This window comes from Girardinichthys multiradiatus, chromosome Y, assembly GCF_021462225.1.
Source record: "Girardinichthys multiradiatus isolate DD_20200921_A chromosome Y, DD_fGirMul_XY1, whole genome shotgun sequence".
Taxonomy (NCBI): domain Eukaryota; kingdom Metazoa; phylum Chordata; class Actinopteri; order Cyprinodontiformes; family Goodeidae; genus Girardinichthys; species Girardinichthys multiradiatus.
The window spans coordinates 26133996-26149831 of record NC_061818.1 but is presented as its reverse complement, the minus strand read 5'-3'; the positions used below and the strand labels follow the sequence as shown (position 1 = coordinate 26149831).

At 37.5% G+C, this 15836-nt stretch overlaps 1 protein-coding gene across 5 annotated transcripts in view; it reads left to right on the top strand.

The window, feature by feature from the left end:
- The window catches only part of LOC124864855 (brain-specific angiogenesis inhibitor 1-associated protein 2-like), a 77831-nt gene that overhangs the window by 4699 nt on the left and 57296 nt on the right, over positions 1-15836 (top strand). The window lies entirely within an intron of this gene.

Below are 15836 nucleotides of genomic sequence, written 5' to 3'. Positions count from 1 at the left end.
TCCATAGGACAACAATCAGTCGTACACTGCACAAATCTGGCCTTTTATGGAAGAGTGGCAAGAAGAAAGCCATTACTCAAAGATATCCATAAAAAGTCTCATTTAAAGTTTGCCACAAGCCACCTGGGAGACACACCAAACATGTGGAAGAAGGTGCTTTGGTCAGATTAAACCAAAATCCAACTGTTTGGCCACAATGCAAAATGATATGTTTGGCATAAAAGCAACACAGCTCATCACCCTGAACACACCATCTCCACTGTCAAACATGGTGGTGGCAGCATCATGGTTTGGGCCTGCTTTTCGTCAGCAGGGACAGGGAAGATGATCAAAATTGATGGGAAGATGGATGGGGCCAAATACAGGACCATTCTGGAAGAAAACCTGTTGGAGTCTGCAAAGACCTGAGACTGGGACGGAGATTTATCTTCCAACAAGACAATGATCCAAAACATAAAGCCAAATCTACAATGGAATGGTTCACAAATAAACGTATCCAGGTGTTGGATTGGCCAAGTCAAAGTCCAGACCTGAATCCAATCGAGAATCTGTGGAAAGAGCTGAAGACTGCTGTTCATGAACGCTCTCCATCCAACCTCACTGAGCTTGAGCTGTTTTGCGAGGAAGAATGGACAAGAATTTCAGTCTCTCGATGTGCAAAACTGATAGAGACATACCCCAAGCGACTTGCAGCTGTAATTGCAGCAAAGGGTGGTGCTACAAAGTATTAACGCAAGGGGGCCGAATAATATTGCACGCCCCTCTTTTCAGTTTTGTATTTGTTAAAAAAGTTTGACACATCCAATAAATTTCATTCCACTTCACGATTGTGTCCCACTTGTTGTTGATTCTTCACAAAAAATTTGAATTTTATATCTTTATGTTTGAAGCCTGAAATGTGGCAAGAGGTTGACCAGTTCAAGGGCGCCGAGTACTTTCGCAAGGCACTGTAGTTACCCCCATGTTGACTTGGTTAGATGGATACTTAAGACTGACAATCAGTGTTGGTGTTCGTCTGCACTCCTGTCATCTCTACCAGCTGGTCATGTCTGTAGAGGGTGGTGCTTTAGGTCAAGCCTCTTAAGAAGTGGACAGATGAAGTCTGAGCACTGACCTGGCTTGCTTAAATTGAGCAAGCAGATTAATCAGAGTAAAAGCTCAAGAAGAAGAATAGTGCTGTTTGTGGGTTCATACACTTTAAAAAAACATTTTTGTTACAAACAGTGACCGGAGTGGAAAGTTACATTGAGGCAAAGTAGCCCAACACGCCCTATACAATAATACAAATTTTGCTTGTTTTTTTTTTTTTCTGTCTTTTCAGAGGAAGCACTGTGTTTTCTATCCTCAATACATGCAGTGCAGGTTTTAAATGCACCAACGGCAGGTGAAGCAATAGAAAGGTGTGGCTCGTCTCTAGCAGCCCTCGGGACATCTCACATTTTCCCATGCATTGCCACTCCTTCATTGTCAGCACAACCTGGAAAACGGTGTATAGTTTTCTTAAATGTCTATGAAAGCCAAAACAGTAGTGTAAACTTTAATGGAGCTGTTATGATGGAAACGGTCACAATACCTAAGATTCTGCAGCGCTTTCATGTAGGCATGAGGCTGTTACCTGTATCAAGATAAACCGCAGTTTCAAAACTGCAAAAAGTTATAAAGTTTCTACAATTCAATGTCCTTTTGATTTAGACTCGAGAGCATACTGTGTGCAGTTTAGTGATAAGAATCACTTTATGTAACTTGTGTTCTGAAGAAGCCTATTTCAAAATGGGTATATTTTTTAAGTGCAGCATTTGTGGTTGCAGCGCAGTGATTGCTGTGACATGCAGTAAAAGCCTCACAGTTACCCAAACCAGACTAAAAAGAAGTTAGAAATAAATTTGTTTTATCATCAATTGTATTGTTATCATAAAAGTACCACAAAGTATTATTAAAACTTACTAACCACTGGATAGAATGCAGTTTTCTTAGGGCAACAGAGCACCTACCCTCCCCCACCTGTTTCTGCAGACTGCTGGTTTGCAGACTAAAAGAAGGCTACCACATTTTGCCTTACTTACAACAAAGGCCAAATTTGGCTTCATGGAATGAATTATTATTGTTATTACATGGATTAATGTAGTATGTTTTAGAAGCAGTAGCAATAATTACTGCTTTTCTGTTTATAATAAAAATCAATTAAAACATCCTACTGTATACATTCCTCTTTTATATGTTTGTGTAAGTACTATGATACCTCTATGCTAGCATGTTTACTGTGAATCTTTTAGGAGTTTATTTCAAAGTTGTACTGAGAGAATCTCATACTGACCTATGCCTACTTTCAGATGAAATATAGTATGTCACCTAAAAAGACATCATAAACTTAATTTTCAGTTGCTGTTAAATCAGCCAATCGCATAGTAACAGCTCAATGCATTTAAACGTGGTAAGGACGACTACTGAAGTTCACACCAAGCTTTAGAACGGGAACTTGACATGGTTGTTGATGCCAGATGGACTGGTGTGAATACTTTAGAAATTGCTGATTTACTTGGATATTCAAACATAACCATCTATATGGTTTACAGAGAATGGTCTATGTAAAGATAGAATATACAGTGGCGACTGTGGCTCAGTAGGAAGAGTAGTCGTCTTGCAATCAGAAGGTGGTGGGTTTGATTCCAGCTTCCTCCTGCCATATGTCGATGTGCCCCTGGGCAAGGCACTTAACCTCAAGTTGCCTACCAATCTGCGTATCGGTGTATGAATGTGTGAGCGTTAGTGAGTGCAATTGGGTAGATGTGGCTCTAATGTAAAGCGCTTTGAGTGGTCTGTATGACTGGAAAAGCGCTACATAAGTTCAGTCCATTTACCATTTACAGTGAGCAGCAGTTTTGTGGACATAAATGCCATGTTGATTTCAGAGGTTGAAGGAGAATGGTCACACTTGTTTGAGGTGATGGAAAATTGACTGTAGCTCAAATAAACAAAGGTAGTTGGAATACTAACTCTAAATACACAAGATGTTGAACATTGAAGCAGGTGGGCTACAGCAGCAGAAGACCACACCGGGTGTCACTCCTTCAACTAAGAACAGTGAATCGAGGCTACAATTCACACAGGGTCACAGGAATTAGACAATAACAGATTGGAAAAATGCTGTCTGGTTTAATGAATCTCACTTTCAGCTGTAACATTCAGACAGTAGGGTCAGAATATGGGAAAAACAATATGAAAGCATGGATCCATCCTACTTTGTATAAGCAACTCAGGGTGGTGGTGTAAAGATGTGTAGGATATTTTCCTGGCACACTGTAGATTGCTTAACCACCACAGCCTACATGAGTAATGTCACTAACCATGTCCATCCTTTTATGACCACATTGTACTCCTCCTCTTCAGATGTCTACTTCGAGCAAAATAATGCACTATTAAAATGCTCAGAGCATCTTAATGGGGTTCACATTACTCCAATGGCCTCCAGTCACTAGGTTTCCAATCCAATAAAGAACATTTTGGATGTGTCGGAATAGCCATTCACATCATCGATTTGCAACCAACAATCCACAGCAACTGTGTGATGCTATTATGCAAACATGGACTGAGAAATATTTCTATTACTGTGATGAATTTATGTCATGAAGAATTAAGGGAGTTCTGGAGGCAACAGGGGTTTCAACACTGTACTATCAAGGTGTCGCTAATTAAGTGGCCATTGACTGTAATGTATAATAGTTTGGGTTTTAGTTGGAATGTTGTGATAGTCACTATAGTCAGATCAGCCATACTCTGATAAGAGAACTAGATCAGAACAGGTGGTCTCTTAGCAACAACATGCCATTATTCTTGTGCAATTCTTCCCTATCATTTTGTTAAAGGACTCTTCATTTTTAAAGTGGTGCTGGGGGGCTATCGGTGGATCTTTTGCAAGCATGCATATCTTTATTTCAGAGGATTTCAAGAGGACGTTAAAATTCCTCATAAAAGGTTTCAGAAGGGTCTAATATAAACAGGGCTGGTCGGTGGTGTGTATACACTGCTGATCCTGTGGACTCTCATAAAAAGTTGTTTGGAGTCGCTGGCATGAAGATGTAACACAGTGCTTCTCTTACCTTTTTTTGTTTTGTTCTGGCAGACCACGATCACATCAAACACTGCTTGTTTTATAATAAAAGATTTAAAGGAGTCTGAAGTGACTCAAGCTCCCAAACATCTGCTTCCGAAATAGTGTTTCAACAAGTTGATGGCTGCTGCCTGGGGCCTTGAAATGATTGCATTAACCACTGCAGGAGGCTTCATAATCTTCATTGCTTGTGGAAGAGCAGATTTTGTTCTCTGTGCCTTTGACTGCGATGCAGAGAGAGGACTATTGCTCCACACACCCACCTTCTCTGCACGTCTGGAGGCGGATGGTTTAGAGACGTTTCTCTTTTTCTTTTACTCAGCGTTGCTTTTTCAAGGGCAGAGAGTGGCAATGCTGACTGTGTACAGGCTGCAAAGAAGCTTCATAACCGTCACGATGCATGCAGTTGATTTAAAGTCACGTTGTGAACGAGGCTGATGTCTGAAATGACACAAGAACAACAGACATGAACTTTGCTGTGCTTGAAAACATAACACTTTTATGTGGGTGGGCGAGAAAAGATAGAGAGGTGGGGGATAGATGGAGACAGTCCAGATCCTTGTTGAAGTCCCTAATTACTGAAGAGGGAGAAACTGTAATTACAGACTGAAGAAGGAACAGAGACAGAAAATTCTAGTAAGTACTGTAGCAGTGGACAATAACCTTACATGGAACGGTCATAAACTGAAGTTAACATGCCTGTGGCAACCGTTCTCATGTCTGAGACAGAGACTGCTACATTGGGCTACACTGACCAGACTATTGTACGCACATTTTGCCAGTGGAGAAAGCAACCACAGACTAGCCATGCTACTTGGCACAAAGAAGATATTTATGTATGCATACCCACATGGATGCAATGATATGTTGCTATTTTTTATAGGTTTTTTTTTTTTTTCAAATCTCCTAAGCTGACTAAGATTCAAAGACCTCTTCAGAAAATATGGTGGTTGAGGAAAATGGCCAACTTCATGCTGTATTAAATTGTACTGCATTCTTGATTACAAAGACTGACCTCGTCGGAAGCCTAATCAGAACACCCCATGTTCTCATAGTTTATATTTGATGAGCATTAGAAACAAGGTTTTCTCGTCCACTTTGGACTGTGGTAATATTAGAAAGATTACAAAGAAACAGTTAGCGCTGGGACCTAGCACAGAACATCCATAATTTATAGAAACCCCCTTCTGAAAGCTTTGAAACTGCCATGCCGAATAAAAATTGGATGATATCTTCTGTGTCCTGCTGGTGAAGCAATCCAAACCACACTTTGTTTTACTTTTATAGCAATTTGGAGAAACAACAGTTAGATTGGTTCATTTTGAGGGAATTACATAGAGATCCACTGATTTCCTCTGCAAAATGGACTATTTTTCTGGGTAAAGAACTAAAGCTCCAAAGTAAGTATGGATCTTTGTTGCTATAGCTACCTGCCTCTGTATTAGGTTAGATGAGCGATGGCAAGGTGTCTGTTGAGGTCACTTTGACTCGGGAAGGCAGCACAAAAAGTAAATTGCAGGTCCTATGGGTAAATAATTTGTTGTGCAGTGGCACCATGAGGTGAAGGTAGAGAAACAGAGACCACTTTAAAGGCAACTTAGTTTCCCTCCTCAATCCGAGGCCTCTTTGAGACTAAATTGGGGCTAAACGCAGTTATAAAGTTTAATGTTTTGTCAAGTTGTGACTGAATTAGCCAAAATTGTACCTTTCAGCTATTTCCACAACGGTAAAAGAGAAAGGCCTGAAAGTTTCAGGGATGTTTAAAGTGGCAAGCAGTTTCAACACAACAGACAGTTTTGCTTATCCATAGAAATCGTCACTACTGATGTATTCCACACTAAGAGAGATTTACAGATACAGCTGAGTCTCACTATCTGCAGTGAAAGTAAACCAAAGATTGTCAGAAATGATAAATTGGCATTTCATTCCTGGCCAGGAGATAGCACAGAGGGTTGCACAGATACATAATTTTCTACAGTTTAAAAAATGAGACATAAAGGGGTTAATTAGTTTGCTGGAGAAAGAAAAGGTCAGAAGTTTGTGAGTGGTTGAATGTTTGTGAGAAATTATTCAAGACTTATTTTGATGAGGATGCTTTATTTTGCAACCATTATATGTCATGCTAGACTCAACTGATGTGAAAGCAGTGTCTTGATTCTGCTTCTGTTCAAACTGGAAAATAAAAAGTATTTTCTGAAAGGTCTGGAAGCACAAAGTAGCACTATATGCAATCCTTCCTTTGTACAAACTGTATTAATGAACTAGAATTGAATCTATAAATACTAGGTATGGGCTGAGATTCTCACCATATCACAAACTTGACAAAATAATCTCTGTTTCATGGTATTATAGTATGTATATAAAAAAATAGAACAAACATGGTTAACATGACACAAAAATATTAGTTATAAAAATGTTTTAAAAAGAAATTACAATATACATTCCCTAAATTGAGTCGTAGTTTTCAAGTAAACATATTATATCAACTTTGCCACTGAGCTCTTAATAGAGTAACATAAGCATACAAAACTAATTATATGTAGTTAAAAATTAAACTAAATAAAAGTTGTTTATTTGGGTCCATTCAAGTGACTAGCCTACAAGCAGTTGCTTAACAGACAGGCTAATTGTGGTGTCTGGCAGACAATGCTTAGTCATTGATTAGTCAGAAATTTGGAGTGGACACGGCCATTTAATGACAAATTCTGCAATGATAGGGACCTATGAGGAGTTCCCAGAAGTTCTGCACTTGAGTTCTTGTGAACTATTAAATAGCTTTAAATAACTTTGTTCTTCACCTTGCCACCTTGAGGGAAAGAACAAATTCCTCTGGTATTATGGAATATGTATAAGCTTAGGATTGCTGTGTTGCATTCCTTTTGTTTTAAATACCATGATAATTTTTTTAGGTGACTGTGAAAGTTGTGGGTTCAATTCCAGCTTCCTTCCAGCTTTCTCCTGCCTTATGTCGATGTGCCTCTGTGCAAGGCACTTAATCTCAAGTTGCCTACCGATCTGCATATTAGTGTATGGTGTGTGTGTGTTTAAGTGTTATTGGGGCAATGTGGCTCTTGTGTAAAGCTCTTTGAGTGGTCAAGATGACTATAAAAGCACTAGATAAATTCAGTCCATTTACCATTTTTAATAACTGGTTATATTTCATGTTGTATACATTTTCTATTTCTCTTTTTTGTAAGCTAGGGAAAAGTGTAAGAGACTTATTTCAGCCAGCTGACAATCAGTGCGCAGCAACTACTGGTAAAGGGCAATGCTACATTACTCTATTATCTGCACACTCACTGATTTTATTTGGCATTTCATTAAAAAGGTACAAAACCATAGCAAATGTAGGGTGGAAAATGTAAGCAGTTTTGAAAAGAGTCCTTGGAACTGGTAACTGGCCCTCGATCAGTTGTTATTATAGATGAATAGAATTTGTGATACATATTTCAAGAAGTTAGATTTTCCTCCCCAGCCTCTTCTGTTTGGTTTACCTTACAGGTTCACCTCCTTAAATTGGAATAGCATTGAAAAATCTTTTTTTTTTAAGTAGTTCATCTTCAAAAGTGAAGTTCACACTTTATAAATTGATTTGACATAGAATAATGAATTTCAAATGTTTATTTCTGTCAATTTCTGGAGAATATGTCTCATAATACGGCTTGTTTTTCAAAAGAAATGCAAAATTCATTTTCATCTGAAAGAGGACTTTGGACCACTGATCAACAGTCCTTAGGTACGACTCTTTCAGCTTTGTCTCTTGTTCAGGAGTGGCTTATCACAAGCAATGCAAGAAGGAAGGAATTCTGGATATGTCTGTGTGTGATGACTCTTGAAGCCCTGACTCTGGCCACAGTCCAACAAACTACTGACTGGGCTTTGTTTCACATTCCTCTCAATACTGTGGTTATCCCTTTTATCTTCTGTACCCCTTTCTTCTACACTGTTTTTTTTTTCCACTCAACTTTTCATTAACCTGCTTGGATGCAGCAATAACCTCTTGTGTTTTTCCCTCATTGGATACGGTGTCAGTGACTGTGCTATGAATAACGGTCAAGTCAATAGTTTTCCCCCAAGATTATGTCAGCCAAAACATCACATTTTTATATTTAATCTTTTTATTTATTACTCTTTTTTTATGGGTCTTATGTCACATTCAAATTTTCTGAGAATTTGGGGTTTCCATTAGGTCTAATAATCAAAAGGATCTAAATGTTTTACTATGTGTAATGAACGTGTATAATTAGAGTTTCATTACTTTCTGTGAGTTACTGAAATAAATTAACATTTTGATGTTCTGATTAATTGACTTACACCGATATCTTTCCACATCAAGAAGACAAAAGATTTTTTCTTTAAATATTTTTTCTTCAAGACAGTCTCTTATGCCTCAAAGGCTACGAAAAGCTTGGTCACTTGCATAAAATGGCAGCTTCAATATCTGTGAGATCAGAAAGTCTTTGGTCTGTCCCCTTATGCAATGCTGTCTGAGTTTGATGTGAGTAATTTGTCACACAATGAAATATTCTGTAGACTCCTGCAACAAAAGGAAAAGAGCATGATTCTGAAGAGATGTCTTCTCTCTGTTCAGTGTTAAAATGTCAAAAAAGGTCCCTTTGTGAGTTCTCATGTCTTCACCAAATTTCATCATTTTGTTTGCTTTGAGTTCAAACACAGTGCATAGTCCACTATAGTCAAGCTTTAGGTATGAAAGGACTGCATACTACCTTGTGTGTTTAGTCGGCATGAATACAAGTTCCTAAAAAACATTCTGTGAGCAATCTGTTGACTTTATTGCATAGTTGATTTTATAAACAGACCTATTGTTATCCCCATTCCTTTAAGCTTATCTCATTAATAATTTATAAATAAAAAGTCTAATTGGCTGCTGAAACCGTCCTGTAAATCTTAGATTGGCTGTCTCAACCATCTGCTTGTATAAAAAAGGAAAACTCAAAACAGCGACTTGTCTATTTTTGAGCTGATCCTGAAATTAAATTAGCCTTTCTCAGGTGAAATGTAATAAGGAATGCATTCATTCCAAAGCATGTGCCATCTTTCCAATATGGCAACAAATTTGGCTTTATTAGTTGTGACAGCTAGAGGGCAAACTATTTGTGATCAGCTGGTATCTGCCTTAGCACCAAATTGATTCCCTTGAGGGGAGAAAGAGATGGAGATGAACAACTGTAAAGTGTGACCCACAGAAGCTTCTGGCAAAGTTCAGTTCAATTCAGTTTATTTATATAGCGCCAATTCACAACACATGTCATCTCAAGGCACTTCACAAAAGTCAGATACATAGTACATAGCACATACAAAGTGTATGATATACACTCTACTCAGCAGCACCTCCTAATATTGTCTGCTTTTCTTCAGGGCAGCTGAGTGTTAAAATAACATAAATATTAACTAGATTTTAAGTACTCAGCTCAGTGCTAACTTACTAAAGAATTTATCTGCAAAAGATATCCAGCACTATAGCTTTCTACTAAAGGTTGATGCATAGGAATGTGTTTGTTTGTGTACAATAAAATAATTGGAAATGTTTAGAAGGTTTCTTATGGCATTTTAGATTGATCTTACCTTGACAGAAGCAGCTGGATTTTCATGAAATCAATGATCTAAATCATGAGAGAATTCCAAACTGACTGCATCCCATTCTGGCTACAAGCAGCATTTTTAATCCTGATGGCAATCAGCAGGGGAGTCTTGTTTACTGCATGCTTCTGTGTTGCTTCCCTGTGGTTCATCTGATCTGATCTGCGTTGTTCGATAATTAGGATCATTTAGAATGTATGTACTTGACTTGGAATCTGTATTATTTGACTGAATTTACTTTAAGTGCCCTGAGATGACATGTGTTGTTAATTGGTGCTATATAAATAAACTGAATTGAATTGGATCGGCTGAACTTCACTTGTGGCAGATATGTGTTCCGTCTTGTCACCTGTTTGCAGTCTTTGTACATTACGTTTTCTAAACTGTTTCTGTGACGGACTTTCCAGATGTTGCTGTGAAATTAACCATACAGGCCATCAGGTTATTGTTGAACCTCACCTCCTCCACCCCCAACAACACGCACACACTTATCAGTTTAAAGCCTGCTATTCGGCCTACTGTAGGACTCCAAAGCCCTTTTAATCCAATCACAGTGTCATGCAGCAATTAGCTCATATCCTGTTTAGACATCTCAGAGTATTAGATTATTCAAGACTAGATTACCCACATGTATTTGGTACATATCCAGCTTCCCTGAGGTTGTATTGATTGAATTGAACATCTTGGTACTGTAGATTTTCTTATAAGCATGTCTTGACAGTGGGCTCCCATTCCTTTTTATTAAGTGATTTACAGATACAGTTAAAACGTAGTGTATAAAAATGTTTTTTTCCTCGCTGTCTGATCTTAAGTTAGACTTTTCGTGTCGTATGCCAATTAAGATTTACATTTGCTAAATACCACAACAATGAGAAAGATGTTTTTTTTTTTGCTCAGAAGTTCACATACATTTCTAAACTGAATGACTTACCACAACTATTTTGAGTATCCGTCCACAAGCTTCTCTCAATAGTTTCCTAGAATGCTGGCCCATTTCTCCAGACAGAACTGATCAGTCAGTGGTCAGTGAGTTAGGTTTGTAGGCCGCCTTATTGAGACACACCTTTGCAGTTTTGTCACACAAATCTTCTGTAAGACTGAGATCAGGGCTTTTGATGGTCGCTCCAAAACATTGACTTTGTGGTTCTTAAGCCACTTCGTAACTAATTTGGTGGTATGCTTAGGGTCACTCAGCAAAACCATTTGCAACCAAGCTTTAACTTAATGGAAGCTGTTCTCAGATTTTGCTTCATTATTTCCATGAAATCACATAAGCAAGCAGTATTTTTGATGTTTTGTCTTAAAATGCATCCAGGTGTGGCTAAACCTGCAATATTGTCTATAAAGCCATGACATTATCAGAATCAGAATCAGCTTTATTGCCAATTTCGTGCATACAAACAAGGAATTTGACTCCGGTACACTTTGCTCTTTTGTTATCTGGGGGTTTCCCAAATTGCTTAAAGGCATAGTAATGTTATTATATGTACACTTTGACTTATTCGGCGATTTATTTTTCTTCATTCTTGCATTATTCTGACATTCAGCAAGGTTGATTTAATGTGAAACCTAAATCAACCTAAACTGTCTCTTTCTGCAGTGTATCTAAATATGTTTTCAACTGTATATTACAAAACAAATTTTGGTAGAAAGACTATTTTAAAATAATTTGAATAAGCAAATTTGTTTGTTGGATTCAGTTGCCCATCCCAGGTAACTCAAGGTTTCCCCTCATTCTTGCCAAAACGGTGAGAGACTGCAATCCTGACATGTCTGGTCTTGACCCAGTGCTGTTTGCCAAGGAGGTTGACTAGGTCAACTGGAATAACAACTCTGCTAAACTCACATTGCTTTTTATGATCAAAAACTATCTGCATGTTTACCAATCTACACATCATCATCCTTCTTTAAATTTTGGAGTGTTTTCTTTATCTGCTCTAGGGATTTTTCAGGCCCTCCAGGCAGGATTGCTGTGCAAAAAAAAAAAGGAGTGAGCATAGGGCACAAATGAACAGATGATAGGATCTTGGCTTGTTACAACATGCAAATCCCCCTGGTTCTAATCAGCTGATGTTACTTCCAAATTGCCTCCTTAGCATGTCATTATATTTGTGTGTGTGTGTAGGTGTTAAATGTGTGACCGGGGAGGGCAGAAAGAAGGAGCAGAGATAAATGACTGCTCCACAAACTGAATTTGCCGTTGACTTCAGATGTTTTGACCTTGTTTCATCTGCTTCTTACAAATTAATTCAGTTTGGATGGGAGGGGAAAATTGCTTTATTCTTAAGATTTTCATTTATCTGCAGCCTTTCTAGTTGAAAATTATTTTTTTTCCCATGTCTCAGCACTGAGACTTTCATTTGAATAATTTCGCAGAACACATTTTTTATGCCCTCTTTTTAATTGTCTGCATTAATTTTTTTTACCTTAGTTCTAATAAGTGAATTTTATCCTTGTGATGAAGACCACTTTGGTGCCATAACTGCTCATTATTTTCTTTAATTGGAACATGATACAAAATGATGTAGAATGAGAGTGGATATACAGCATATTATTTCTTAATTCTTCCCACTTCCTCTCCTCTCTTTCACCGTGTCTTGCAACCTCAAGTGTCTCCTGGCCCCATTTTCCCAATTAGCTTCTACAATTAGGGTAGGAATGTAGCACAGGAGAACTGGGATAACAAATTTAGCAACAATGACAGGAAATGAAGACTGATTGCCTCATTGTCTTTTCTCTGCTGCATGCAATGTGAAAATGCATAGTAATGTTTTCTCTTATATAATACTTTTTATCTGTGAACCATCATGTAATTGTATTAGATTTGCCCTGTAACTGCATTTGTTTAAGTGTTTTTTTTTTCTTATTTTTGTTCACTGGTTGTGAGTCAGAAAACTTGTTTGCAGTTTGTTCAAGAAAGACTTCTAGGCTTGTGTCGGCTACCTTTAATCTCTTTAGTGGGAGAGAGCGCTGTAATGATGGTGCACTGGGACTAGCCTTTTTATGTAATCCTCCCACCACTTTAAAACACCATCACACTATTATATACTCTTGTATTAATGTACGTGCTTAAATACGTGTGCATTAGTGTTGCCCATGCTTTCCTTCCAAGTTTTTTGACGATGTCTTTCATCCTCCAAGAGACAGTCTGATCGGGGATACATTTTATGCAAGGGCATTTCATAACTGAGTTGGATTAATCCCCCAATTATTTTCCAAGCCTTTTGGTAAATGATACATAAATCCCCAGAGGATGAATGAAGTGGGATGCTTAAACATAAGTTGTTTTCATAGACTTGATCATGTAAGTTATGCCATCACTTCATCACATCTTTAAAATGATTTATGTAAAACAATAAAGTGCCACCTTACACTGTAATAAACAGTTGCTCCATTATGTTTATAAATATGTTCATTTCTTTAGGTTATTTTCTTTTACATTTTCATTTTTAAGTACTGTTTTTACTTTCAGAAAACACTGGAATCCTGAAATCTTGACCTTGTCCACTGAGAAAATAAGTTGAATAGAACCAAGACATCTGAATTTAGCTTGCTGAAACAAATGCTGTAATTATAGTAGCTATAAAGGTTTTTCTTTTCTAAAACTTTACCAAAATATTATTTGACTTGGTTATCTACTGCTATTTGGATATTTTGTGATCATCAGAAACCATGCAATATGTTATACTGTTGGCAAACGTTGCGATGATAATATGACTCGCAATAATTAAGCAACTACCTAACTTCGTTAATGTCTTTCTAGTTTTGGTACTTTGCAAACATAGACCCATGATAGCAAGTTTTCTGGCTACTGGGTAAAAACAATTTATCTTTTCATTGCGCTACATCTGCCGTTTTTGCAACAAGATAACTTGGTTTTATTTTTCTAATGCCGACCTAAATATTTTCCGTTGCATTAAACAAAAGTCATTGTCAAATATATAACTGGCATAGAAAGCCTAAATGCATGGTACTTAAATAATTAGCTAATACATATTGCTGTTAAAGCAGTTCTTTGGAATATTAATATTGCAATGATATAGCGATAATGGTAAAAATGCTATTTTTTGTCCTGTCCTAAATAAAGGTGGTGTTTTTTTATATTTATTTTTACACCCCCTTTTAAAAATCTAGAGTTTGTACGCATTAAGGATTTTGGGGTGTGTTTATTTTTTTGCAGACAGTTTGGTTTCACAAATTGTCTTTTTAAAGAATCTGTAATCAGTGCAGAATAATTCAGTCCAACGTTTACTCCAAGTACTGCAGTTTTTACTCTGATATGGTGAGGATCGTTAATAATTTGCCATGTAACATATTTCAATGTAATACCAATAATTAATTTGTGGATGAAACAGAAAAAGGTTTTCTCTTTCTTAATAAATTTGGGATTTTGTTGGGCATTGCGCGGTGGAGCGGCCACCCTATTTAAAGAGGCTATAGCCGTCCTGGGTTCGATTCGACCTTAGGACCATAGCTGCATATCTTTCCCTTTTCCCTCTCTGTCCATTTTCTGTTTGGTAACTGTCAATAAAGGTCACTAAAGCCAAAAAAAAAAATATGTGAGGCAATGCGTGAGGACATCACATCATGGTAATCTAAAGTATGTAAAAAAAATTCACAGTGTAGTTTTTTTTTTTTTTTTTTTTCATCATGACTTTTAAGTTAGACTTTTCGTGTCTTATGCCAATTAAGATTTACATTTGCTAAATACCACAATAATGAGGGAGATGTTTTTTGTTTTTTTTTTTGCTCAGAAGTTGACATACATTTCTAAACTGAATGACTTACCACAACTATTTATATATATACCACTACTTTATATAGCAACAAAAGGCATCTTCTGTTGTTGAGGATCTGGTGTTCTCCAAGTTTTAGGGTGTTAAATCTAAGACAAGTCTGTCTAGATCATTAATTTATTGCCTCAGCCACTTAGCAGTCTTTTACTCACCTGTACACGAGCAGGAAAACATTTAAAACATGCAGGATATAAATGTCTCCTTTTTTCAATTCTTACTCAGGCCTTTCATTTTAGTTGCTGCTTATTCATTTCTGAGCTGCTTTTTGTCACTGTCTGCCTCTTCCTGTGAAGCAGTTTTGTCCGCTTGTGCATACTTTCTATTTGCACACAGTCAGGTACTGTAAAACAGAAGCTACTGTTGGCAGGTTACTGTTAATGAAAGTTGATGAGTTGTTTAAGTGTGAGTCATTGATATTTACATTGTAGGTGGGTTATGCACCACTCAGGCCACCCGAACTACATCTCTTGGCAGTACAGCAGGAACACACACAAACATGTGGTTTCATCAAACTCTTGGCTCTCATTAAAAATAGCAGACAGAGAGCAAAAAGAAAGGAAATGTGAAAGTGATGAAGCTAACTGAGGCAGGAGGATGGGCTGATGGGGTTGTTTCAGGTTGTCAGTGATGACACATTGCATATTCTTTTTGCCACTGTGTGGATTCAGGCGAGAAGTAGATGATTAAGCTTTCTTTCACAGTATTGGTGGTTTGTGTTGGTGCTGTTACTGCTGCAACACTATTGTGGTTGTCTTGCTGTCCTCGGGTTATTCTTGAGTGTTTGACTAGGGACCAACTAATTGGAAGAAGTCCTGGAGTAGCACAGGAGAAAGAAGTAGAGGAGAGGTAGATGAGAAGCACATGAAACTCTTGCTGAGAGAGTCAGGTTTATCTACATCTATCGGACATCGAGAGGGACTTCATTTGCTGTTTAGTTTATCTACACCAATGCAGTGTACCATTCCTGCTCTTAATTTATTTTATATATTGCTATTATGAAATCATATGAGGATACACCGAGTCAACACGTTATGAACATCCCAGAAAAATATGTTGATCCTGTTTCACAAAAACACTTTATTTAGGGCTTTATTTATTTTTTTCAAGACAGTTATGCAAGCATTATTACCACTGCTGCTAGAATAACATTATGTACTGCTATAATGTTGATTATTATAGCTGTAAAATGTTTCAACATATTTACTAATAGGTATTTTTTTCATGTAGAGCAGTAATGAATGTGTTACCTGGCATGCTGTTTAAAGGCTATCAGCTATGTCATGTTCTCATGCCAGTGATTTTACATTTGTCTATAGATACAGATTAAGGTT